General features: G+C 37.5%; 1 protein-coding gene and 1 long non-coding RNA gene across 3 annotated transcripts in view; one reads left to right on the forward strand and one right to left on the reverse strand.

Moving 5' to 3' along the window:
* EDAR (ectodysplasin A receptor) overlaps window positions 1–27,810 on the forward strand; it is a 115,775-nt gene that overhangs the window by 20,297 nt on the left and 67,668 nt on the right. The window lies entirely within an intron of this gene.
* Window positions 12,014–27,810, reverse strand: part of LOC116422288 — a 28,767-nt gene continuing 12,970 nt past the window's right edge. The window contains exons 2-3 of the long non-coding RNA XR_004232864.1: window positions 13,848–13,973; window positions 12,014–12,276 (exon numbers count right to left, since the gene is read on the reverse strand). This is a non-coding gene — a long non-coding RNA (uncharacterized LOC116422288). The remainder of the gene's footprint in view (window positions 12,277–13,847; window positions 13,974–27,810) is intronic.

The following is a 27,810-nucleotide window of genomic DNA, read 5'->3' on the forward strand; positions in this document are numbered from 1 at the left end:
AAAGAACAATTAAATGATTTGCCTTGGGTCATACAGAGAATAAATGATTGAAGCTAAATTTGAACTGAATTCTTCCTGACTTCACCATGCTCCCTAGCTGCCTCTATCTCTATGAATTAAGTCTCAAAAAAAGCCAGTTCTCACACTATTGAAATCATAGATCTCTGATGTAATATCATAAATATTTATATACATAATATAATATTAAGTTACAATAATAGCCATATTTCCAAACTCAACCGGAGTGCCTGGCCCAATTAAAGTCTGCCCAGTTCTAGAGTTTTGTGTTTTATGTTGACGTTGTTCATTCATATTAGAGCAAACAGAGTCTGCTTTGTCAGTTAATAAAGACACACCCAATTGTGGGTTATTGCTCACAGAACCAGCTCCTTTAAATCTTGTGGATGGTCTAATTGTCTACATAGTATTAGACTGGTGGAGTCTTGCTAGGCTCAATCCTTAATCTGTTGCTGGTCTTGATTTATGGGTGTTTTTTTTTCCCCCCCTGCTTATAATTGCAGAGTCCCAATACTCCCTGGTGATATATAGCTTTATAATTCTATAAGAACCTTGGCACTGTCAGCCAGTCCAACCTCGGAGCTGAGCTGAATCTCCTTTCCTATTGAACCAAACATCTCAAAGCTGCAACAACTCAGTTTACAAAGTAGACACTTGAGCCCTTCATTTCAAATGGAATTTCTCTTCCTTATGCGCCCCTGGTGAACATGCTAGCAGTTTAATAGGGTCTTCTTGGAAGCTGTTCAAATTGTATCTGTTCAGGTTTACATAATCTGCTTCCCTCTGCCCCATTTATGGATTATTTCTCTGCTTGGGTTCATTTAACCAGATATGCAGCTGTGCTGACAAATTCATTGACGCTTTCCTGCTTCCAGAATTGATTTTCATGATTCCTTTTTATGGCTTTTCTAATATACTGTTTCCATATTGCAATGGCCCTGAAGTTAGTCAGGATCATTTTTGAATCTCGTTTCTCCTGAATGCTTCTTCTCTGACCAGCCTCCATTGCTCCTCAGGTCTGACCAAAGCTAGTTATTTGATTTTAATTGTACAAATTAATATTTTAATCACTATGAAATGTGCCTCTTCTTTATGACTCTCAACCTCCATGTTTATTAACATCACATTTGTATTCTATAAACATTAAGATCCCTTGGAGCTCTGCTCTTTAGAAATTCAATTTGGACTTGAATCTTTAAAAAAAAAATCTTATAAGGGCTACCAGACTCACAACAACTGCCAAGTTTAATTTTTCTGTGATTTTTAATTAGCTCTTCTGTATATAATTAGATTTAATGGGAAATGTGGCCACCTAATAACATTGTGATTACGAAGTACCACAGAAATGCAAGTGGGTGCCGCAGGCCCTTTGCTTCATGTACCATTGAACCAGGACAGTTTATATTTCCTGCTTGCTACTTGTTGGCTCCTATACTTGTGACACTGCTGATATGGTCCCAGACCTTGTTGCTTCAAGTCTCAAAGACTAATTTTTTAAGAGACATTTGGAGTTGTTCTTGTATAAAGCTAGCTAAGTGGCAGACTAGATAGGACCCTTAACTTGGAGTCAGGAAGATCTGATTTCAAATCCAACCTCAGACATTTTTAACCTGGGCAAGTCTCTTCATCTCTAATTTCCTCGTTTTCCTCATCTATTAATAATAGTAACTACCCCAAAGGTTGCTGTGAGGATCAGCAAACCTTTAAGTGCCATATAAGTGTTATCTATTATAATTAGTATTATTAAAGATATCATGTCGAATTTGGTTATTCTAGGGGGCCATAATTTGGTATAAAAGATAGACTTGGAGTCAGAGCCTGAGGTTCAGGTCAGGCTCTGCCCTTTGTGATGATACCTTAAAGGAAATCGGTATTTATAAAATGGATAGGTACATGGAAGACATAATTCCACTGAGTCCCTCTAGCCCTAAATCTATCTAGGTGCTCCAATCACTCAATAGCTCACCTTTGAAATTCATAAATGGACTTTCAGGAGAAGAGCCACATAGGAAAGCCCTCGTGTTTATGCATCCCAGGATCTTCCTCACGGAAGACAGTCAATTCAGTGCTCTCGGCCATTAGCCTTCATGCCATTGGCTCCTTTCCTTTGGAAGTCTATTTCTTTCTGAGTTTCTATTTAAAGAGCCTCACATTCCAATACTGAGAGAATGATTGCCCAAGAGGAAGTGACACTTTCTTGTATTGCCTCTTAAATGATTATTTTAGCTTTCCTTCTCACTGCAAGCTACCCTTTCTCATCTTTGAAGTGATCTGCCAAAGAGGAATGCATTTGTATTCCATCCTATCCCCTCCTCACCTCTCCAGTCCTTCCTCTGCTTGGGGTATTTGAGTTCTTTATGGATCCCTTACCCCTCACCTCAGACTGCCATCCAAGTTCTGCAGTCCTGCTACCCAACTCTCACTCTCCATCTTTGACCTCAGTCTTAGACACCCAGGGCCCTTTGCTGACTGCTGCTGAGGCTGTGCGGTTGTGCCCACTTTTGCCACCTCCTGTGCCAAATGGGTTCTTCCTATGGGCCCCACCGGCTTGATGCAGGCGGGATAACACCCAGGCTGGGGAAGAAAGTGAGTTTGAGTGAGAAGCCACGCCCTCTACCTCTGGAACTAATAAACCTGAGCATTTATCCAAATCCCCTCTAAGCTCATCTCACACTATGATAGGATCATAGATTTAAGCTGGAAGAGCCCTGGCAAGCTATCAAGTCCATCTCCCTCATCTAACAGATGAGGAAACTGAATCTGAGAGGTTAAATCATTTTCTCAGGATCACACCATTAATATGTATGAGAAAGCATTTGAACCCAGGTCTTTTATACTCTACACCAGCATCCTGTCCCCTTTGCAATGAAATGACCTATGTCTATTAGGACTCCTTGATTATTTTTATGCATAGTATCCTTTGGCAATTGGTGAAAACCTGAAAATAATAATTTTGTTTTGTTTTTACTTTATAATTGAAGGAAATGATAATTTTCCGATAGAGTTTAGTGAAAATCAAAATGTATTTTTTCCATCCAAATTCACATTACTCCCTAAAATCTTTCTACATTTAGACTTAAGATTAAGAACTCTCCTTAAAAAGGGAACATATATTTTAGTACCAAGTATTTAAATCAATTCCATAAATGACCACTGATATTGTCTCAGGGGCCTTAGCCAAAGAAGATGATAGACATGATTATGTCAAAATTCTGTCAGCCTTTCCAACTTCACAAAGACCCAAATGCTATGCATAGGGTAGATGTAAGATAAATAGTTGTTAAATGAGTGAATGAATGAGAAGATACTGAGCATTGCAGTAGTAAGGCCTTAACCTTTCATAAACACAATAGCAATGGAAAATTATTTTTGCTTCTGAGCTAATAGACAAGAAAGTCACCCTCCCTTAGGGGTGACACTAGGCAAGGATGGATGGGGTAAAAAAGAAGGGAGAAAGGAGATCACCCCTGAAGATAACTGAGTAGTTTCCAATCTCGTCTAATCCAACAAGCATTCATAAAGAGCCTAGTTTATGATAGACATTGGAAGCACTAATTCAGAATTTAAAATAGCTTCTGCCTGCAAGAAGTTTTTAGTCTACTAGGTAGATAAAACACAGAAACAACTAAGTATATAAGGGTGCATTTGAAAAGAGCGAGAGCACTAACAACTAGAGGAGTCAAGAAAGGCTTCTTCTAGGAGGTAACATAGTGATCAACCCTTAATGGAAGTTCAGAATTCTGATAGGAGCAAGATGGGTTCATGGATTTCAGGCCCTTGAGCCTAGGCCATTGCACTAAGATGGCAGATCAGATGAAAAGTTCAGAGAATAGCAAGTAAGCCTGTTTGATTGAACATGGAAGTCAGAAAGAGTAATAATGGTAAATAGGACCAGATTGAGGATATTTGTAAATCTCAAACCAAGTGATACAGTGGATAGAGCAGGAAGACTTTTCCCTGAGTTCAAGGCTAGTCTTAGACATTTATTAGCTGTGTGATACTGGACAAGTCTGTTTGCCTGAGATATTCATCTGCAGAATGAGCTGGAGAAGGAAATGGCAAACCATTCCACTATCTTTGCCAAGAATGGGGTCACAGAGAGTTGGACACAACTGAACAACAATAAATGAAGATTTTAGAGAAGTGGGGTGATATGGTCCAACTCTTTCTTTAGGAGAAATTATCTTGGTCATCTTATGGAAGGTGGCTTATAAAGGAAACACTAGGATGGCAGTCATTGAGTTGAGAGAAGCAAAGAAATGTGAGATATTGGTAAAAGTCGAATTAGTAAGACAGTAATTGATTTGATATGTAGAGTGAAAGAGAAGAGTTGGTAACTGATAGAATGTTGGTAGCTTCAACATATATAGGGAAGTTTAGAGGTGGGAACATAAGTTCTGGTTTGGACTGGATAAATTTGAACTATCTGTGAGTCATCCAGTTATGGATGTTCTCTAGACAACTGGTGATCAGAAGAGAAAATATCATCCCCATGGCAATTCCATGCTCCTTCTCACTCTGTCTGACCTCATTCTTGAGGGATGGATAGATTACAGGGAGAGAAAATGAATAAATGTCTCTTCAGCCAGTGCTGACACTCTCCTCCTTGTCTTGTTCTCCCCTCAGGGCCCAAGTATTTGGTTTATCTGGGTCTGAAGGTTTAATGATCCTGGTTATGACCATCACCTCACCTGCCTCCCATCCTTATCTTTTTTGAGGAGGGGGCTAGGGAAGAAGAAATACCTGTTTCACTTTCTTCAGCTCTGGTGGAGAAGTGGTGAAAGAAGAACTTTATTCACAGAGGGACTCACAGTGTTAGAAGATCTACCCCTACCTTAATTCCTTCTCCACCCACCTATGCCAATATGGCCATTATAGCACCCTCTACATTCAGTTAGGACATTGTCTAGCTTTCTTTACCCCGGCGATGGTTTTTATTGTTAAGCGTTTGTAAATTTAATTGATTCTGGACTTGAAGATGGAAAAAAAAAGGGGGGGGGGAATGGAAGTGCCTTGACTAAACAGTTTAGCACTTGACTTACTTTTTAAAAACCAGATGCCCAGGAAAGGATGGAAAGAATCCAGCCTTTCCAAAGTTCTGCTGATGATAATGTTTCTAAGCCTGAGTTGGAGAAGATAACATACTCCTTCTAGACATTGTCCATTTCCCCCCATACATACTTAACAATATTTTACTTTTTCAAATTGTATGTTAAGATAGTTTTCAATATTTACTATTTAAAATTTGGGTTTTTTTCAATATTCATTTTTATAAGATTTTGAATTCCAATTTTTTTCTCCCTCCCTATAACCTATAGGTTATAAGTGTACAATCATATTAAATATATTTCCACACTGGCCATGTTGTGAAGAATCAGAATGAAAGAGAAAAACCACAAGAAGGGAGGGGAGTGAAAATAGTGTACTTCAATCTGTATTCAGACTCTATATTCTTTCCCTGGGTGTGGATAGCCTTTTCCATTATGAGACTTTGAAAATTGTCATGGATCATTATAGAAGAGTTAAGTCTATTATATTTGATCATTGTATAATGTTGCTGTTACTCTATACAATGTTCTCCTGTTTCTTCTCACTTCATGTTGCATCAGCTCATGTAAGTCATTCCAGTTTTTTTTTTTAATTTCCCTGCTCATCATTTCTTAATAGCACAATAGCTATAGTACATTTCTTATAGAACATTACATTCATATACCACAACTTGTTCAGCCATCCCCCAATTGATGGGCACCCCCTTAGTTTCCAATTCTTTGCCACCACAAAAAAGAGCTGCTATAAACATTTTGGTATATGTGGGTCCTTTTCTCTTTTTTATGATTTCTTTGGGATACAGACCTAGTAGTTCCAAATTGCTTTCAGGAATAGGTGAATTAGTTCACAACTACGCCAACAATGTATTAGTGCTCCAGTTTTCCCAGACAATGTTCATTTTTTGAAGGTGGCTTGAAACTTGGAATGCAATCATTCTGTGAGTAGATATCCAGGTCCACTGGGCTTTGAATCATAGCAACACTAAAAGAAAATTCTTCTTTTTAGTACAATGAACAAGTTGTCATCTGGTTGGCAGGCAGAGGTGAGAAAGTAGTGATGGTCCAAGTTCTCTAAGTATCTCCTGTGGCTGGAACCAGGCTGTCCCTTCGCCAAGACCAAAACAGAAATTGAACAGAACTGCTCACTGGCATGGTTCAAACCCAAGTTACTGAAATGCAAAATAAACCATCTTGAAACTAAAAACTTTGTAGACAGCCAGACCATCCTCATGATTTAGAGAAGTTGATTTGGTAAGCAATAACTCCCAACAAGTATGTCTTTATTGATTTGCAAGGCAAATTCATATTGCTCTCATACAACACAAATATATACAGCTGAAATCCAGAGATCTCTGAAAAATTTCCTGGTAAATTGGCATGAGCATGTTTCCAGATGCCACATTGTAGGAAAGGCATTTTACAGTCTGGAACACATCCAGGAAAGGTACATCGGAGTGGTTAGAGGATTGGGGACCCTGACAAAAGAGGATCAGTCAAAAGACAAGACTTAGGGAGAATGTGTTCAAGTATTCATATATTTATTGGGTTATATTTTAGAAAAGGGATTAAACTTCTGCTTGGGCAGGAGTAGGAATTGTGGATAGAAATTACAGAAAGACTGAGTTTGTACCAATATTAGGTTTTTGGGTTTTTAAGCCTTCCTAACATTAGAACTGTCCCAAAATGGAATAGTTCCCTTGGATCAGAGTGAGTTGCCCATTCTGAAAGTTTTCAAGGAAAAAATTAATTAACACTTGTCAGGATGCTATAAAAGGGAATCCTATTCAGATTACAGGTTGGGGACAGCTAGATGGCACAATGGATAGAGTGCTGACCCTGAAGTCAGGAAGACCTGAGTTCAAATCTAATCTCAAACACAACACTTTCTAGCTATGTGACCCTGGGCAAGTCACTTAACCCCACTTGTCTCAGGGAAAACAAACAAATAAAAAGTTGGACTAATAACCTCTAAAGGTCCTTTCTTCTTTTAGATTCTTTAATATTGTGAATCCCCATCACTGCCTTGCTCCTATACAGTTGTCTACTCTTTTAGACTCCTTAATATTTTGAATCCCCATCATTGCCTCGTTCCTACAGAGTTGTCTCTACTCTTTTAGAGTCCTTAATATTGTGAATCCCCATCATTGCTTCATTCCTATAGGGTTGTCTCTACTCTTTTAGAGTCCTTAATATTGTGAATCCCCATCATTGCCTAATTCCTATAGAGTTGTCTCTACTCTTTTAGACTCCTTAATATTGTGAATCCTCATCATTGCCTCGTTCCTATAGAGTTGTCTCTATTCTTTTAGGTTCCTTAATATTGTGAATCCCCATCATTGCCTCGTTCCTATAGAGTTGTCTCTACTCCTGTCTATCATTCACTTTATCACATGAAAGAACAGATAGAGGCTTTCTTAGGAGCAGATGCTGGCCACCCCACCAGCAAATCACTTCACGGATATGTTCAGTTTCAAATGGTTCATTCACGTGTAACAAAGAGAAGCACTATTACAGACCATGGCTTATTCATTTTGGTGACTTCCTCCCACAATGGTAACTACTATAATGTCTTGCACACAGTAGGTGCTCCAAACAATATTTACTGAATGAATGAAGGCGTGTTCTGTAGAAGAATTGTTCTAGACTTAACCGCTGAATGCTGTGGCTCTGGGCCATGCCCAGCTCTGACAATTCAATTTAATCCTAAGGACAGAGAGAAGAAGGCGAGGGAAGGTGCCAGGCAAGCTGGAGGAAGGCCAGGGCAGAGAGGGGGCAGGAAGCAGGTGGGGGGCACGGCAGAGAGGAAGAGTCACCAGCGTGAATCAGACTTGGCCTGCGGCTGCAGCTCATTTCACAGTCAGTTCCTGCAGCGAAGCCTCTGCTCTCTTTATGTCAGCTTCCACTCTCCCTGATTCCCTAGGACACTCCTGGCAAAGGAATTCGATGATGATGATGATAATAGCTCACTTTAAGGTTTGCCAAGCACTTTACATCCATTACCTCATTGGAGCCACACCACGGCCCCTGAGATGGGTACTGTTATTATTCCTGCTTTACAAGTGAAGAAACCGAGGTTCAATTCACTAGCCCATGATTTTACAATTAGCAAAGTGTTTAAGATGAGATTAAGCCCAGATTCTCCTGACTCCAGATCCAGTACTTATCCATGATGACCCAAGCTTTTCCCCCCTTGTTTTTTACTCAATAAAGCAAACTACTATATTTCATTAAATCCCATATCAATCAACCATAACAAGGGGATGGAGGGATAGGAGGAATATATGGAACCAATAACATAGTTAATTTGGTCTCATTTGTCTCATACAAATACATCATTTTTGTGACTGTACCAAGGATAGAGTCATTTCCTTTCTTGGCCACTTTAGCCCAACCCTTCTCCCAGTTTCATCTTTGATAAAGTAATGAAGACTAGATCTAGGAAAGGGGGAGTGGGGATCTGAGGTAAGAACTGCAAAAAGCATTGTAATCGTGTGCCTGCTGAACTAACCTGGTCAGACCTGTTTGCATGCATTTGTCCAGATAGGGCCATGATATCATATATTTTAGAGCTGGAAGGAATTTTGAAAGTCATCTAGTAACAGATGAGGAAACCAAGACCCAGAAATGTCAAGGGATTGAGAGGTACAGCTCAAAGACCTCCCCACTACCAGAAATCTCTTTATTTCCCCCAGTATTAATGATGCTCTTTGTTTTACTTCCAGGAGAATGCTAGCTCCTTGAAGCCTGGAATTGTCTTATTTTTTATCTTTCTAACCCCAGAGCCTGGTGGATTTAGTAGGCGTGTAATAAATGCTTACTGATTGATTAATTGTCTAATTACATAGCTAGTAAGTAGGAGAATCTAGACTTGAATCCAAATCCTCTGACTCCAAAGCCAAGGGATTGATTAATTATCTAATCATATAGCTAGTAAGTAGGAGAATTTAGACTTAAATCCAAAAACTCTGACTCCAAAGCCAAGGGATTGATTAATTATTTAATCACATAACTAGTTAATAGGAGAATTTAAACTTGAATCCAAATCCTCTGACTCCAAAGCCAAGTGATTGATTAATTATTTAATCACATAACTAGTAAATAGGAGAATTTAGACTTGAATCCATATCTTCTGTCTCCAAAGCCAAGATTCTTTCTATGATTTTTGCTATTTTCTATTAAGAGTATACATTTCCGAAGAGCAAGCAATTTTTTTTTTATTCTTTTACTACATCCCCATACCTGAAATGGTAGAGAAGAATATAGACACTTAATATGGGATGGTAACAAGATCATGAGAGACTTGGGATTCTAGTTCTGGCTTTACCTTAGAGAAGTTCAAGTTATTCCATGTGAATAGAATAATTTTTTCTTGCACAACACTGAATTGTTGTGTCCATTTCATAGATGAGAAAACTGAGACAAAGAGAGGGTCCATGAGCTTCCTAGGGTGATGTGATCAGTAACTGGCAGAGCTGAAACTTGAATCCAGCATGCTTCTTAACCTCACTAAACCTTAAAATTTTCTCATGTGTAAAATGAAGTAATTGTAGACAATCCTAGAGTCCCTTCCAACTCCAACAGTCTATGAGTCATTCCTCCAGTCTGCTCTTCACTTATCTAATAACTATTCAGGACTTATTATATACATGACACTTTTCTGAGTGTCAGGGGGATTTCTAGGACCTGACACATGCCCTGCACTTATTGTCAAGCTTACTTACTATTAAAGTGAGGAAGGAGTATATACGTTCAGTCATTTAATAAACTTTAATAACTTTTCAGTTAGTCAAGGTAGAAACCTTTGCTTGATTAGTTGCCCTTAGCAATAGGAAGCTAAACAGAAGCATAATTCAAGGAGTGGCTCCTTATTCTTTCCTCACAGAGTAGCTATGCTATTTTAATTATCACATCCACAGGTCACAGAAATTGATTACACAGAAAGCAGGGTGTACAGGCCTGGAGGTGCTGGAAAGTCCTGTAATTTCAAGTCAGTCATTCAAGATGAGGGATAAAAGGGTTTTATCTAAAGTCAAAGGGAAAAACAACCCAAGAATCACAAAGTTGTGAGTGGAGTTCAGGGAGATGAGGAAAGAGAGAACTAACAATACTTTTGGTTCATGTAAGTCTTATTCTGTGATACTTAAATCAAAGGAAGTAATTCCCTCCTGGCTGGTCCTTAGAACAGAAGATGCTGGGTTATGAGAGGGGCTGCCAAATAGCCTAGGCTGCTGCTTCCTCATAGAAATGAGATGTCAAAGCTAACTTGGCAAAGGATCAAGCATTCAACAGGGGGCAACCCAGAGAGACCATCGGGGACAAGCCTCTCTCTCCAAAGCAGTGTGGTAGAAGATGTAAGCCCTTCCCTTTAGGTAGAAAACACAAGTCCATTATCAGTAGGTAATAAAAAAAAAACACAGGACCCTATTCATGAACAACACACCTAGTCCCATTATATTGCCAGAGAGGACAACATAAGAGTGCCAAGAATTTCAGGCTAGCCGGATGCTTACACTTCCTAGGCTTTATCTGTAGGTTGCACAGACTGCTATAGCCACAGGCAGACACAGTTGGAACAGCATGGCATAGTGCTGAGCACATAATAGACAATAAATAGGTACTGACTGATCCACAAAATATATGAGGGGCTTTTATTCCCTCCCCCCACTAGGTACCTTCTTCACTTTTTCACCAAGTTTCTACACCAGAATTTCATTGGGATAACTTGGCTGAGATCTTAACAGCCAGAGACTATATATCCATCACCCTTTCTCCTCTTTTCTGAAGAGTGATGCTGGTGTTTAAATATTTGACACATGAAAAATGTAAAAAAGGAAAAAGATAAATGTATAGAGAAACAGAAAAACAAAGAAAGAGAAAAATATAGAGAGAAACAGAGGAGGGGAAGACCCAGAGACACACAGAGAGATAGAGAGGGAGACAAAATTACAGAGAGACAGACAGAGACAAACAGGGGAAGACAGAAGGGAATAGAGAGAGAGCGTGCATTTACAGGGCCACAGGGAGAATTAAGCAATTAAAGACCAAAGGATGTAATTAATCAAAGGATTCATTTTTCAGAAATGCTTTTCAAAGGAGAGGATGTTGTAGCGTAGTCTATATAATGACATATAAAGTTGGCCTGCCTGCTAATTATATCTAAAAAGAAAAAGCTTTTTCCCCTTTTAATTCAAATTCCATTGTCTCTTCTATTCAGTTTCTCAAAATGATTACTTTATACAATTATGCATATACATTTTTACATATATATATATTTTAATGGCAGGTGTTTTCCATGAACACATTTCTTAAAGGATCTCTTAACTCATGTGTAAAAGGAATCTGTAGACTTTGTTCTTCTTGTGTGCATAAACTATTTTCTATTAATGTGGCTGCTGGAATGATAGGGTATGTTTCTACAAAGCTGCATCTGACAGCTCTTAGACCTTCTAATCTCAAGGATATTCCACCTTTTGTCTTTGTAAAGTCATTGCACTCACTACCATTGTTCCATAAAGAGAAACTATATCTTGGTGGGTTTGGGGTTGGTTTGAAACTGAAAAGCAATGTTTTAGTTTTTTTCTTTTTTTTCTCTCTCTAAACACAGGTATCACACCTTCAAACAGAAACATATGCCCTGTTTTTAACCATAGGTCCTGCTATATGAAGCTCTGTGAGGAGGGAGTTGGAAGGAAGGGGGAGGGAGAAGAAGTTGGCCTATGGAATAAGATTAAAGCAATTAAAGGATCAAACTCACATTTAATTTTCCTACAAAGATGCAATTTTTCTTGCAATGACAGCATCCAAATCATTTTAAGTTTTATAGCCACTTCATTTTGGCAGAAAAATGAAGAAACTGCTTACTTCAGTCAAGATTGCAGTAAACCTATTTGGTCATAAAAATAGTGGAGGGTGTGGGGCGGGGGGGAAGGGGGAACACAGATTAAAAGAGAAGTAAGAAGACCCATAAATACTAACTTTAAAGCCTTGTGGAGCAGCATACCTTCATTTTTCTGCTCTCTTTTTTTCACAAATCAAATCATCTTTTCTACAATAGATTCACTGCAGCTTCAGGGGAGTATGAATTATTAAAATCAAAGAAAATTCCAGCCTCTGGTTTTTCACTCCTTTTTTCTGGTTTCCTCCATGAATTATAATAGTCCTTCCAAGTTCTTGATCTTGTCAGTAATATGCTCCAAAAATTCAAGGCCACCTGACATGTTAATAAGGAAATGATTAGCAAAGAGGATTGAATTAACTTCTCTTTCTTTTCCCTCTTATTTTTATGGTTGTAATTGATTTTTTCCCAGATTGATCTTTGAGTCACACCATATTTGAGGTATAATTCTTGTGTCTCTTCTCTACAAATAAACAAAGTCCCTTTGACTCTATATCCAGTGGTCTTTGTCCTTACACATAATTGGTGAGAATGGCTGACATAAAAATGATTTGAAACTCAGAAGAGCCCTATGCAAAATTGGACTTGTATCTAAGACAAGTTTAGATCACTGTTAATGGTTTACATTCAATTACATATACTAGAATTTTTGTTATAACTGACAAGATAACAGAGTCCTTTGTGAATATTTGACCACTATAAGCCAGCATAGGTTTATCAAAAACAAATTTTAACAAACTAATTTCATTTTCTCGTTGACAGGGCTATCAATCTAGTAGCTAGCTAGGAATAGTTAGTATGGTACTTATAAAACAGCTTTGAAATTTGCAAAATACTTTATTTTTTTTTTCATTTTAATCTCAAAACAACCCTAGGTTGTTGTTGTAGTCATGTCTAACTCTTTGTGACCCCATTTGGGGTTTTCTTGGCAAAGATACTTGAGTGAGTGATTTGCCATTTCCTTTTCCAACTCGTTTTACAAAGGAGGAAACTGAGGTGAACAGAGGTAAGTTACTTCCAGCCTCTCAAAGCTAGTAAAGTGTCTGATCAGATTTGGACTGATTCCAGGTCCAGCACTTTATTCACTGAGCCATCTAGTACAGAAGCTTTCTACTATACCATACTGTCTGGGATTTCAGCACAGCATCTGGCAATGTTTCACATACTATTCTTGTGGACAAGGTGGAGAAACAGAGACTAAACCACAGAAAAGATAAATAAATTTGGAAATGGTGGAAGGACCAAATCCATAGAGTGATGATTAATACATGAGGTCAATTTTGTCAACATGGAGGGAGTTCAGAGTGCAGGATCCCAGGGGCCTGTTCTGTTTAAGATTTTTATCAGCATCTTGAATGGAGGCACTGAAAGCACATTTTTCAAATTTCCCTTGAAATTGGGAAGAAGAGCTCACCAGTAGAAGACAGTATCAGTCGGTCAACAAGCATTTATTAAGCATCTATTAGAAATATAGATATAAAAACAAAGAAAGACAGCCATTATCCTTAAGGAACTTGTTTTTTAATGGGACAAATCAACTCATAAAGAGCAGCTACATGGCACAATGGATTAGAGTCAGAAAGATTCATTTTCTTGAATTTAATTCCATCCTCAGACACTTAGTAGATGCATGACCCTAGAGAAGTCATTTAATCCTGTTTATCTCAGTTTCCTCATCTGTAAAATGAACTGGAAAATGAAATGGCAAACAATGGTTTGAATGGTTTTTATTCTATTAATAAATTTTTGCCAAGAAAACAGCAAATACAGTCACAAAGAGTAAAAACGATTGACCAACAACTCATAAAAGGAAACTGGAGTGAGGGAGAGAGAAAAATGGAGAAGTCCACTTGCAGACTGAAATAAACCAAAAAAACACGACTAACCTGAGTATTCTTCTTGAATGGAGCTTCTAGGAGAAGACACTCAATTAGAGGGAGCGGCCAAAGAATTATAGAGTACAACCATCCTTTCCACATCTTAGGGGTTAGGGACACAGTAGCCCCCATGATCTGGAAAATCAACATAAAAATTTTTTATCCTCCCTTTGTACCAGAGAAGTCTGAATTACTATGCTATTAAAAGGATAAAATTTGTTGATATTATAAATACTATACATATATTTTATGCATTTCTGAATTTCTAAATTTTTTTGTGTTGTCTGCTGATCTTCATGTATCATTTGTGATTTCCACAAAACACTCCAAAAATTTCCATTTAATTTCTTATTCCAACCCATGATATATCAAAACCACAATAGGAAAAGTTTCAATGTAGAAGAGATAACTGTACTTCCAAGAGTGAATTCCAAAACAGGAGCGATATTCCAAGATACAGACTTTTTGGAGAAAGTATCAGAGAAGATCACAAAAGATCTTAGGAGATTAGCTTATGGGTTAAATTTGAAAAGATGAAATTTAATAAGGATAAATTAACTAAAAAACTCAACTATATTATAGATTATGTGAAAAAAAAACTCAGAATTTTTAGTGGGTAATAGGTTCAATACTAAGTTGGCCCAGAAGTCAGAAAAACTGATGCAATTTTAATCTTCATTAATAAAAACATGGCATCTAAAATAAGGGAAGTGGTTGTCCTATTGTAATCCATACTTATCACATGAGGTCAGTATGAGTGTCACAAATGAAGACAGACAGTGATGAACTGGACCTTACCCAAGCAAGGAGAATGGCTAGTAGGATAAAGGAACTCAGAAACATAGTGCGTAAAAATTTTTTGAAAGAAGTAGGAGTGTTAAGCCTGAAAAAAAGAAGAGTCTTTGTTTTGGGGCAAGGAATGATACAATTCTTTCATTCATTTAATAAGCATTTATTAAGCACCTGCTGTATGCCAAGTACATACTAGGAACTAGAGATTCAAAGATATAAAGGAAAAAATAAACAGAACCAATCCTCAGTTTTATATTCCACTGGAGGAAAACAACACAAACATAGATAAATAAATACAAAAAAAAATATTCACATCATTTCCAGGAGGGAAGGAATTAGTGACTGGTTTGTTCAGGCTAGGGCTTGTATAGATGTGCCACTGGAGCTGTGAGCCTTTAGGGGAGCTAAGGTATTAGATGAAGCAAAGGTGAGGAGGGAATACATTCCTAGCATGAGGGACAGCACATGAAAAGACAGAGACTAGATGGAATGTCATGTATGGGAAAGAAAAAGAAAGCAGTTTGCAGGAATGCAGAATACATGAAGCTGATTAATGTGCAACAAGCCTGAAAGAGATGGGCTGGGGCCAGATGACCAATATTACCAGATTTGGTTTTAAGGGCCAAACAGCGGACTTTATATTTTATCCTAGAGGCAATCCATGGTAACTTCTAGCAAAAGGGAGTAGCAGGGTCACACCTGAGCTTTCAGAATATCATGACAGTGATCTCCCAATATTGCTAAGGTTTGGCATGTAGCATGAACCAAATAGGTGAATGTTGATTGATTGTTTAATTAGTTTCTGTTGGGCCCAAGAGGGATTAAATTTGTTTTATTAAACCCTAGAGCTAGAAGTAATGGTAAATGTTAAAGAGAGGCAGGGTACAGCTTAATAAAAAGAAAATTTTCCTAACAATTATAACTAACCCATCTTGGAATAGAATGGAATGAAGACTGGAAGGCTTCAGAACTCTCATTAAAGATGTATTTGAGGGGATTCATGCTTCAGTTTGGAATACATGAGTTTCATTCCAGTCCGTAATTCTGTGATTCAAAGAATTTCATTACAGATTCATTGCATAACAGTAAGAGGGATGCATAGGACATGCCTGTGGTTCTTAAGGGGCATGGTTTGAGACAAAACCTTATTCAGCTATTGCTTAATGAGGCACCTTATATTGGGTTTTAGCCATACTAATTAATAAGTATTGTGTTGAAGCAAGTGTACATTGATTTTTTTAAACTTGTGTAGTTGAACTGTTAACATTAGCAAATACTTTTCACCAAAAAAACTTAAGTAGTAAACATCAGTTTATTCTATTAATAAAGAAACTATGATGGAAGAGGTGGAACAGTAGAGGTGAAAATTACATTGACTTTGGAAGTCAGAGATCTGGGCTAAAAAAATCCTGCCTTTTCCTATGTCATTTTGAGCAAGTTATTTAACTTCCCTGAGCATAAATTTCCTCATCTATAAAATCAGATCCTCTAAGGTCCCTTTCAACTCTAGATCACAAATCCTATCATCTTGGTAGCAGTAATACTGATTTAGTTTGGAGTCTTTAAAATCTGTTCTCATTGTCTGATTTTAAAAGAAAATGAAACCCACCAAACTATAGCGGAATGACTGATTCAAAATTAACATGAACAAAGACCTTGATGAGGAAGTATCTTTCTGGTCAAGAAGTTCAATTCCATAAATTGTACTATGTCCAGGCTTATGCTAATGTCAAGAGCTGTTCATCATAGTTACCAACAATCCAAGTTAAGAGTTGGAAGGAATCATTCACAGACAAGAAGAAAGCATGACATGAGATCTATATGTCATTATAGTCATTAATTCTAATGCAATGGAAAGTTATCTCTCTTAAGTTGCTGATACCCTGTTTTTCCAGTTTTTAGGAAGTGGTTTTTTAGGGGAAGGAGACTATACACCAGATGGGAAGGGGGGTGGGGGAGGCTACCCTTAGGTTTCCATATTCAAATTTCATGTCTGCTTTGAGGTAGCTATTCCCTTCCCCCTACCTACCTGCCCATACAGAGATAGCCCCACCTCCCTAACATCAAAGGTTCAATTAATATAAAGACTAGGAAAATGTGCAGAAAGCTTTCAACTCTCATTTGCTAAAATGGGACGCAAAGAAGTGCACAGCCAGGAAAAGGTAAGAAAAGACTATTTAAATCCCTCCAAAACCTGTACAGTTTAGGAAGAGAAAATCCTTCCTGGTTAAAAATTCTTTAGAGAAGCTTTTTTATTTTTGAGAGATCTCAGACTGTGTAGATGTCCATCTGGTAATAGTTAGGAATGTGTGGTTCTATCCAGAAGTCAGTTTTAAAAGGGATTATAAGTGGAGTATTCTGGTCTGTCAGAAACAATCCCTAAACTTTATAATTTCTATGGGACAGCTTAGGAAAATGGAAGATACATTCACTTAAGGTTGGACTTTTTCCAATTTTGTTGAGATGATAGAAAATCACAGTAACTGCTAATTTCAGTTTAATAGAATATAACTAAATTGAGAGTCATTTGCATAACCTTAAATACACTATTAGATAATATGATTTTGCCTTAAAGTGTTTTTCTGAGCTATTGTCTGCATGCAAATTATTTCTAGCTTTCTATAATTGGGAAATACTGCTTGAGGTAGAATTAAATATAAGGATTGCTGCAATTTTGCACAGAAGAGTTATAGCTTGCAATATATGAGCATCCATGGACTTACATTCAATGCTTTCCCCCCACCCTACAGCACCAATGAGAGGCAAACACTTTATTACTTGGCTGCTCAATCCTATTATATGAGCAATGAGAACACTAACTTTGGTATTGGTTTGCTCTTTGTAATTATTTATTGTCTGTAGTAACTTTAGAACCTTGTTTTCTTTTTAAGCAATAATCAATCCTCTATTTTCTGGAAATTGATCACATTTCATCTACCTCTTCATGAAATTGGCTTTATTTTTATAATTCCTGATCTCTGAACATATTGTATCCCCAGGTAGAAAATATACTTCTTATAGACAGGAAATATTTTTTTTTCATTTTTGTACCACATTGGCATATGGGTGGTTGGCACATAGTAGGCAATTAATACCTCTGATTAGAGAAGTATATGTAGTGACCCAATAACTGAATTATATCATAGTTTGGCTTGATCTTAATTGTGTTCTGTTTTGCTCAAAGATTGACATACATATACACAAAGCCATTTCTTTTTGTGTCATCCAAAAGCTTTTTGGCTTTATTCTTCCCAAGCTCTCTTCCTATTCAGATGAGATTATTCACCATGTCATATTGAATAACTTGAAAGCATGGCAAATACTCATAGGTTTACATAGATCCCTTGTTGCTTTTCTGAGTTGAGTATATTTGGGCACACAAGTATTTACTTTCAGCTCTATTTCTGTTCATGCAAAAGTTATAAAAATTGTTCATAGAAATGGACTTCATCATTTGAAGTAGCCATATCATGCTGCCAAACTGAGGAACTAGAATGGGCCACATCACCTTGAGCAACTTCAGCTGTACTTCCATTGGCTGAAGCAGTTTACCCACACCAAGCCACTGAAGTTGGAGCCAAGACTCTAAGAAGCTGACCTTCAGGAAGCAAATATAGCATCTTCATAAAGCCCTTTGGCAGCTTTTAAACTTTGAGACATTTAACTTTATGATTTTAGGTTAGAATAGTCATATTGAAAAGTAAAATTAAATTTTCTTCTTATGACTGCTATGGTCTTTAGTCTTGTGAGCCATAGGGCACTGTTTACTTTTCTGTCAGTTTTTATTTATTTATTTATTTGAACTATGAATACATTGTGAAATTTATTGGCCTAATTTTTAAGAAATCTGCTTTATAAATGCTATTTGTAGGTTATTTCCAAAGTGTTTCCATCCTATTTTTAAAAAATCCAAACCTGTGATCTCATTGGCATAAGGAGCTCTAAGGAAATTCCTCTACCCTCTCAAGTTGCTGTCATCTTTGTGGTTTATATAACTGTACCCCTGAAAAGTTAAGCGACTTGTCTAAATACAGCCAGTATGATATGTGAGGGGTACAAAATAAACCTCAATTTGCCAGGTTTCTACACTGCCACTCATGTTTTAAATGCACAAAGATTTCAGGAAGATTTGGAACTAATATCTAGAAGTGACAGCATCTAATCGCGACTGACACAGTAGAACTGGAAGAAGTTCCAGGGCAGCTACAAAAAGAGCCGGCTTTACACCGGGAAGGATGACTTAATAGACAGCACACCTTTTCCTTAGCATCTCAGCACTTCTGACTTTGGGGAGATTAGTCACCACCAAACAACACTTTTCTGATTGCATGTAGATTTTTGCTCTTACTCCTAAAAAGATATCCAGGATAGCTTCCTCTTTATTAAGTCAACAATACTTTTGCTCTTGAATGAATCAGGAAGACTTTCTGTGGTTGGAGTATTTGACCCAGAACTCTAATGAAGAATTTTAAAACCAGGCAAAGGCAAGAAAAGATCACACATTGAAGAGTGATCATCTTGCAGTTAAAATACAGTAAAGATACTGCAGATTTTTTTTTAAAAGGGTGTGATACACAATGGGAGATTGTGGGTATACTCAGTGGATTTGTTGGCTAGTTTTATGAACTGCTTCTTTTTTTCTTTTCTGTTATTTGTTATAAGGGATGATTCTCCAGTTAGGGAAACAGAAATTGAGATTAAGAGAAATTAAGATGATGTAAATATGCTAGTGGGAAAAAAGTTAAGGATGTTGAAAAACATCTTTTATAAGATATAGGACATTTATAAGCATAGGACATTTTTGACAAATGACTTCTACATTTTAACAAGTAAATTTGATTTTAGAAATGCCTTCTCCAACAATTTCCCAAAATCCAGGTATATTTTGGGCATGTTTCAGAGTAAACCAGATTCTAGGTTCAATCCGTCACCTTTATTTTCCTTTTGACATCTTTTCCTTCCTGAATATGGATATGTATGTATTTGTGTGAATACTGTTTTATACACACACACACACACACACACACACACACACTTTTTTCTGAACAACAGCAACTTGAAAAAAACTATGTACTTTTCAGTATTGCTCATTAAATCACCTCCTTAATTTGGTGTGGAACCCATTATTTTAAAGTAGTTTGGTGAGGAAAAGATGATTAGACTTGGAATCAGAGAATCAGGGCTAAAATCTTCCCTCTGTCAAAAGGAGGAGGTAGACTAGATAACTTCTAAGGTACTCTTCAATTCTAATTTTCTGATCCCAGGATCCCACGAACTTGCCAACCTAAATCCTGAGTAGTTTGATGACTGGTTCCCTGGGATAAATCACTCTTTCCATCAGCTTGTCATAGGACTGTCCAGAGGCCAGCTGACAGCACTTAAAGCCATCAGAGGAGGGAACATAGTTATGACATAAATAGCCCCCTGCCTCTGTATACTGAATGTGTGTTTCACACATACTTTGGTACTTTCCATAATATTCATAACCAAGGAAACAATTTTATCTTGGCCTTGTGAAAAATGATAGGAATCAGATGTTTCTTAGAAATATTCATTGAACACCAGGTCAGGTGATAAACAGGGTTCACCACAGAAAGTTTGGCTGATTCTGTCTTGTTCCATTGCTGTGTTCTCCCACTCCACCCCAATACATACATGGGTCATCTCCTATTCCATATTTCAAATTTGGTCAGTGATCCCTTCACAAAAGTCTGAAGTGACCCAGTTTCTTGAGAGACAAGACATCAGCCCTTCCAAGTCAAAAAAAATCTAAGCTGTAAAAGAGCACTGTTTGTTGTTCAGTTTTTTCAGTCATTGTCTGACTCTTTGTGACCCAATTGGGAGTTTTCTTGACAAAGATACTGGCATTGTTTACCACCTCCTTCTCTAGCCCATTTTACAGATGAGGAAACTAAGGTGAACACCTCATGAGTAAATATGTATTGCCTTCTTCAAGGGAAATAAAGGCATTAACTATCTCAATGAAGAGAGATGGGGGTAAAAGAATATTTAATCTTGAGCAGAAAACTTGTATTCTTTAATGCTTACTGTCTATATGACTTTGGGTAAACCATGTAATCTACCTGTATTTCAGTTGCTTCAATTGTAAAATGAGAAAGATGCAAAGTAAATAGCCTCTGAGATCCCTTCTAGGTATAAATCTGGTGATTTTTCATCTCTAGCCTCACTGTTGGCCTCTGAAAACTGGAGGGTCAAGTTCTGAGAAGCCAGAGTGAGACCAGTAGTAAGATAATGGACAATGTAGCCACGGCAAGAAAATCACAACCCCCTATCTGTCTTTTGAGTTAGTTGGGTTGTGCAGCCTTGAGCATACACTGTATTCAATGGGAATCTCATCTATGTGACAGATGTAAAAGATCTTGCCCAGAGTTTGTGGTTCCAGGCTGGCAAAAGCAGGCAGGCCTTTTTCTTGGGTTACATAGTTTCTTTTAAAAAGAATTCCCCTGTGTCATGTCTAATTGTTAAGAAAGAAAGGGGTTTGGAGTATTTTCTTCCTCCAAATTTGTTCATTTATTCTGTCATTACCTCCAAAGCTCATGATTATTCCCTTCTTGTCCCTGAGCTTTCCATTATGAGAAATTGATGGAGCTCCTTGATGATGATCCATTCTGTCCCTACTAACCTGGTTATATGCCACATAGCAGCCAGGACAGAAAGGTTGCCTCTTTAACCCCAATTTTGGCATAACAATTGAGAAAAAGCACGTATTAGCTTAACCAGAGCTGGAGGGAATATATGTTGGGTCTACTATCCCTCTTAGTTTGATTCTGAATTATACTTCTATCTCAGCGTATCTTATTTGGAACTTAGGCTCACAGAAAACCAGAAGTTTACAATCAAAAAAGATGTTAGATGTCAACTAGTTTAACCTATACCTGGAAAGGAAGCCCTATTCCTGTATTCTAATAAGAGGTCATTCAATCCCTGCTTAAAGGCCTACAATGTCTCTAGACAATCCATTCTACTTTTGTTCTCTATTTGTTAGGGAATTTTTTCTCTTATCAAGCCTAAATTTGTTTCCTTACCACTTCTCTTCACTGCTCCTAATTTTGCTTTCTATGGTCAAATGAAATACATATACTGGTTTCTAGGTTCCATTCACTGGAAGGTTAGGAGTTTGTAAAATAGGAAAAAATAAGGGAAGAAAAGGAAGCAAGAAGTTGGTGAGGATTAGGGAAGGATTTTCATATACTTAAAGCCTAAAATCCTGAAATGCACCATCTGGATCATCATTGTTCTAAGAAGTTTAGGATAATATTCTTTCTTAGCAGTTTGGTTTCGAGAGATTATATTATCTTAGTTCTGTACTTGGATATATGGAATCACAAGCTTCTCTAGAAAATGGTCAGAGAACTTGATGTCCAGATAGTTCTATTTCTATAGTTTTCTTTTTTAAAAAAACAGTCCAAAAAATAGACTCAGATTCTCTCAATAATAAATGGATGGAAAATATGATGTTTTAGAAGAAAACTGCCTTCCTGACAATTTTCAAATGGCCCTTTGAGCCAAGAAGCTGACTATATTCCAAACATTTGGATATAGTCATGTGACCTTACTTCTGGGGCCTGCCTTTTCTTCAACTTCAATTGTGGAACTGATTTCCCTGTCTTGGCTGCTTCATTGGATTCAATAACCATTAGCTAGGTGTCAAGAGCTAATCTTGCAGACCCTAGCCTGCCTCCCATCTGGGTGTGTCATAGGATGTGCTTCACTTAGTATGGCATCTATAGACCAACAATCACCATCATAGAAACATTGAAAAATTAGTGTCATTTTTGGCATCTGCTCAAAGATATCCCAATTTATTTAAATATCAGTAGATATTCCTTGGTGCAAAATCCAGGAAGACCACAGAAGAAAAAAAAAATGTTTCTTGAAAGTGAGTCTCCAGATCACTCAAATTTAAATGCCTGAGGCTCATCCTCACAGTACAGATTTTACCTATCACCTCCCCTCCCCCAGGATTAATTTTGAACAATGACTAAGGGACAATTTGTTGTTTCCACGCATACTCCATTTAAAATCACCTCTAGGATTATAAACTAGTTCCTAGCTCTCAGCCTGAGAAAAACTGAGAAAACATCAACAAATACTAGGAAATTATGATTTCTATTCACATGGACTATTCTCTGGAAAATAGACTTTTTTTTACTTAATGCTTGTTAAGTTCAGAATTAAATTAAATTAAAAAGAAAGATTGACACTAGGCCATATTTCCAGATTGGAATGAAGCTCCCTACCCCCAAACATCTCCAAGATTGGTTAAGTCATTTAACCATCAGGACCCTGGGGTTATAGCACCTGTGCTCCTCCCCAGATGTGTTAGTCCAAAATAACCTTTGGATGGCCTTTTTTGGATCTTAGCGTCTTTTGCTGCCCTGTTCTTTTAACTCCATTTAGGCATTTTTCCAGTAATGTTTCCCAGGGTCAGAAACTGATGAGAAGCAGCAGGAAGGTGTTGACACAAAACGTGTTCCTTTTTTCTTTTTTCTTTTTCTTTTCTGGCTTTGGCCCATGTTTACAGCAAGCTGAAGAGAGCACACTGTTCCATTTTTTTTGGTGGGATTTTGCCAGTTTCAATTGCCTCATTGCTGACAGTGGTTTGTGCTTGATTGGAACCTGACAGAATTTGGATGCTATTTATGGGAAGAAGAATCCCAGGAGCAGGAGTTGGAAGAGACCTCAGAGAGTACGGCATCCCACCCCATCTTAGAAATAAGGAAACTGAGACTCAGAGAGTGAGGGGACTGGCTCAAGGGCCAGGAGCTAGAAAGTAGCAAAGCTGGGGATTTGAATCCACATCTTCTAATAATTAAATCTCACCATCTTTCCACTGCCCTTCACTGTATCCAGGGGATCCTGAAGCATATTCATGTGACCTGTTGGTATCATTCCCAATAATCTCCTTCTCTAAAGATCCCTACCATAGATCTTGAACTGGAAAAGATCTTAGAGGCCATTTGGTTCAATCCCTTTGTTTTTCACAGTTGAAGAAATTCAGACCCATGAAGGTTAATAGTGATTTGTTCAAATGTCAAATAAGAAAGAAATACCAGAGCAAGGATTTGAAATTAGGTCCCTTAATTCCAAATCTTTCCCTTTCCACTATACCACGCTGTCTCCAGAGCCCCCAAATAAGTCTCTAATTTTCTGATTGGCTTAAAGACAAAAATCCTCCTATCACCCCAAGTTAACTGCCACCCGGCATTCAGAATCCTTACTTTTCGGTATTCCGATCTTGTTGGTAACAAATTACTGGTTCTGGGATATATCAATTCAGATTAATTTGCCTGGTAATTGGATTCCAGAACCCAAGTGGGAAGGGCAAAAACCAGGGGATTGGTTCTTCCTCAGAAAGTGAGTGTGATGACAAATGTGGACTTTTCCCTCTACTTCCTCTAGGAATAAGGGCAGACTCGATATGCAGACCCTTTTCTCCAAAAATCTGATTGTAAAATACAAGCAACCACCTTTTAATCCTCTTGTCCAAACCCCACTTTCCTCACCCCATAATTCTAAACTCATGGAGTCCACCCCTCAGGGACCACACTTCCCCCTTCTACTGAGTGCTTTAGCTTGATTTTATTTATTTATTACCTGCTGAAGGAAGGACTATTTCATGGGTATTAATGAAAGTGATAGCGATCCCTGGTGTATTTATCTTAGATTATGTGGTCGTTATAAAATGAGGTACCCAAAGCAATCAGTCTGCGGTTGATTTGAAAACAGACGAGTCTCAACAATGAGCTTAAGGTAAGGTGTCAGGTATAAATCTTGTCTTCAAACAGCCAGGGTGCATTCCAGACTTCAGAGACACTTCTTTGTGTAAAGTCTTTCTTTCTTTTTTTTTTTTTTTTTTTTCCTCTCTCTCTCTCTTTTTTTAAATTCTGCTTTTCTTTTCCTTGGGCCTGGAAGAGGATGAAAGTGCAGGGGTGTGTGCATTATTTTAGTCTGATAATGAGGGTGAGGGCCCCAGGCACAGTAATTTGGCAGCCCCGACACTTCCTGTAACAGTTTTAATTTTTTTTTTTTATCCAAGAGCTGCTTAAAGACAAACATATTTTTTTTGTTGTTGTTGAACTGCTGGTGGTTCATTTTATGCAGGAACCATGCAATTAATCTTGTTTATATTAAAGAGACAGGTTGCCTTTGTCAGCTTTCCTGAGCTATAATTAATAAAGATCAAAAACGTTACAAAGACATAATATTTGGCTTAATGCAGATGAGGCTGTGCAACATCTGCCCCAATTAGAGAATCCAAAAGAAAAACAAATATCCTATGCCCTTTGGAATAGCACAGTTATATTAGCAAAAGTATCTGATCAGGAGGTTTCTCTCAACCTTAACTCCTCCCATTAATTCTGGTGAAAAACTGGGGGTAGACATCAATTAAATTGTTATTTCCCAACTTCTAGTCCTAAAGACCAATTGGGTTTTATACATGATTGGAGGCGGTAAAAGTTTCTCTGTGTGAAGGCAGCCCAAAGTTATCCAGGTGTGTGGGTGTAAATTAGAATGGCAGAAAGCCCAGGCAACTGGGACAAGGGCTAAGGAAGAGATTCTTCTCGCGATATTTCATATGAAGATATCTTAGGTGGCTTTGTCAGTAGGAACTTTGTATAACTGCCCTACTTGTCCACTGTTCCCTCTTCCTTCTCCCCCCAAATCCTTTTGGTTTAGGATATTTAAAGTTTCTTGTCCAAAGAACTCTCACTAGAAAATGAAGCCCAGGAGTTAATCAAATGAAACAGAAAACTATGGGTTGTCTTTTTGAAATATTATCAGCCTTTCCTAAGTCAGTGTTAATGTAAAAGGAACTACTGCTACCTACAAATGAAAGATCTCCAATTTACATCATGTTTAAGCAATTGCCATGGTGACTGTTTAGAATCTATTTCTATTCCACAAACTCAAGGGCTAAGAAAAACCAAAAAAGCTTAAACCATTAAGGGAACCATTAACTGGCTAATAGGTATAAGTAGCTACCCCGTCAGAAAATTTCAAACATCAATCCAGAGAATTTATGGAGCACTTGTTATGTACTATAGAGTCCTTTAACTTCTGATTGCCAATGTCCTATGAACTGTGACAAAGATCTGTCCGAGAGAAAAGGGAATATATATGGTCAACAATGTCAAAAAAAGTATTGTCAAGTTGCAGTAGTTCTTTTGATGCAGAGTCATCATTGTAGACCCAATAGAATGAAAAGTCTTTGAGGGAAAAGGCTTTCATTTTAATCCTTCTATCCTTAATGCCCAGCATAGCGTCTAGCAAGTGGCAGGCATTTATTGACTGATTATCATCCAAACCCTTATTCTTATAGCATAGTTCAAAGCAAAAGAGTTCCTTAGACACACCCACAACATAGGGGAACACAAACATTGACACACCAAGAAAACAAATAAGGTAACTAACTACACTACCCAAAATTGTCTGGCATTGTCACAAGGAAGTCTGACTCAATTTTTTTTTGTTTTCCCTTCTATTAAAACATCCAAATATCTGTTTCATGGCCTCAATGTTCATTTATAACAAAGATCTATGGCTATGTAACTTGGGGCAACTCAGTTGGTCTCTCTGGGTATGTATTAAATGATGAATTTAACTCACAAGTGTTACTGTGTTTGTAACTAAGTTAGGAACTACCTCAGAATGATAAATATCCAAGGAATGGTTGAAGAGGGGAGAGAAAGAGTTTTGGTCTATGGAGAATTGTCAAGGTAAGGCAATCATCCTAAGTATTATGCCAAATGTGCAAGACTGGGTGCTGGGCATTAGACAACTAGTTAAGAGGTAGAATGAAGAAGCAAGCAGTGAAGCCCTTATTGATTTAGACTAGCTTTTGTGAGAAGCATTCTTTCCTAATATAATTCAGATTTATAATTTACTTGATAATGTAAAAGTATAGTCTATAGATTTACAGTGTTTCAGGAGAGACCATAGGCTTGGGTTCTGAGGCTGAAATAGAAGTTTCCATCACTAGTACAATGTAACAATATAAGGTTAAGAAAATGCAACACTCATCTCTCTTTTTCCTTTTCTCCCCCCTACCCCATCCCAAACCATGATATACTTTGAGTCATAATGAATAACTCTTTGTCTGGGATAGACACGGTCCTCCTATAACAAAGCCAGAAGATTCTAAATATAGGATTACTTATTCTATGAATCACCTGGACCAAAAAATAACAGCTAGCATTTATATAGCACACACCATGTGCCATCTTGATCATCATCTTCCTACCACTAAGCTTTTGTTCATGATTTTCTTTCCATCTAAAATGCTCTCCTTCCTAACAAATCATCTCAGTAGAAATTGTAATCATCTTTCAAGATCCAGCTCAAACAGTAACCTCCTCCATGATTATTCCAATCACTCCTTTCTCCTCTGAAGTTCTATAGCACTTATTTTCTATCCCATTCATGTGGTTATATTATATGTTCTCTCCTCAACTAGATTATAAGTATAAGGCAAGGATTTTGTCTTTTACATTAATGTACCTTTTATAACATCTATGCCTATAGACTCATAGCCAGAACTTGTAAACACGGTTATAGTTCAACATATTATGTATTGAATCATAAAGAAACAAAGGAAATTTTCACACTACATTTGAAGACTGATAACTGTGGTTGAAATCCTGGTTTTGCACTTCATTATATGAATATTAACAAATATTTTCATTTCTATGAACCTCAGTTTCTATATCTATAAAAATACCCATACTACTAATTTTACGGGGTGGTCATGAGGATAAAGAGAGAGAATGAAATGCCTTGTGAATTGTTTTATACACACACATATATAATAATGGAGAAAGTATGTAGCTGTGAGCTGTAGTTATTTCTATATGTATCCCTCCGATCCCTTGCTGGGTTTAATCAGGAATTTCATAACAGGCTCATGGCCCTCCCCCTCACGACAAGTAAGAGCTGGACTTCAATTTATCTCCTTATCTCCATGCTTTTCCAATGAGGAGGCAAAAAAAAAAATTCCCATTTCCCCAGCCCCCGAAGAATTTCAAAAATGAAAAGCTATTTTCCCTTCCATGAACAGATGACATTTTTTAAGTAACACATAAATTTATCTTTTACCATACAAATCCATACTATTTTATTTCAGAAATAGATAGCAAGAACTGAAATTTCCAACAACTTT

Source organism: Sarcophilus harrisii, chromosome 3 (assembly GCF_902635505.1).
Source record: "Sarcophilus harrisii chromosome 3, mSarHar1.11, whole genome shotgun sequence".
NCBI classification, from domain to species: Eukaryota; Metazoa; Chordata; class Mammalia; order Dasyuromorphia; family Dasyuridae; genus Sarcophilus; species Sarcophilus harrisii.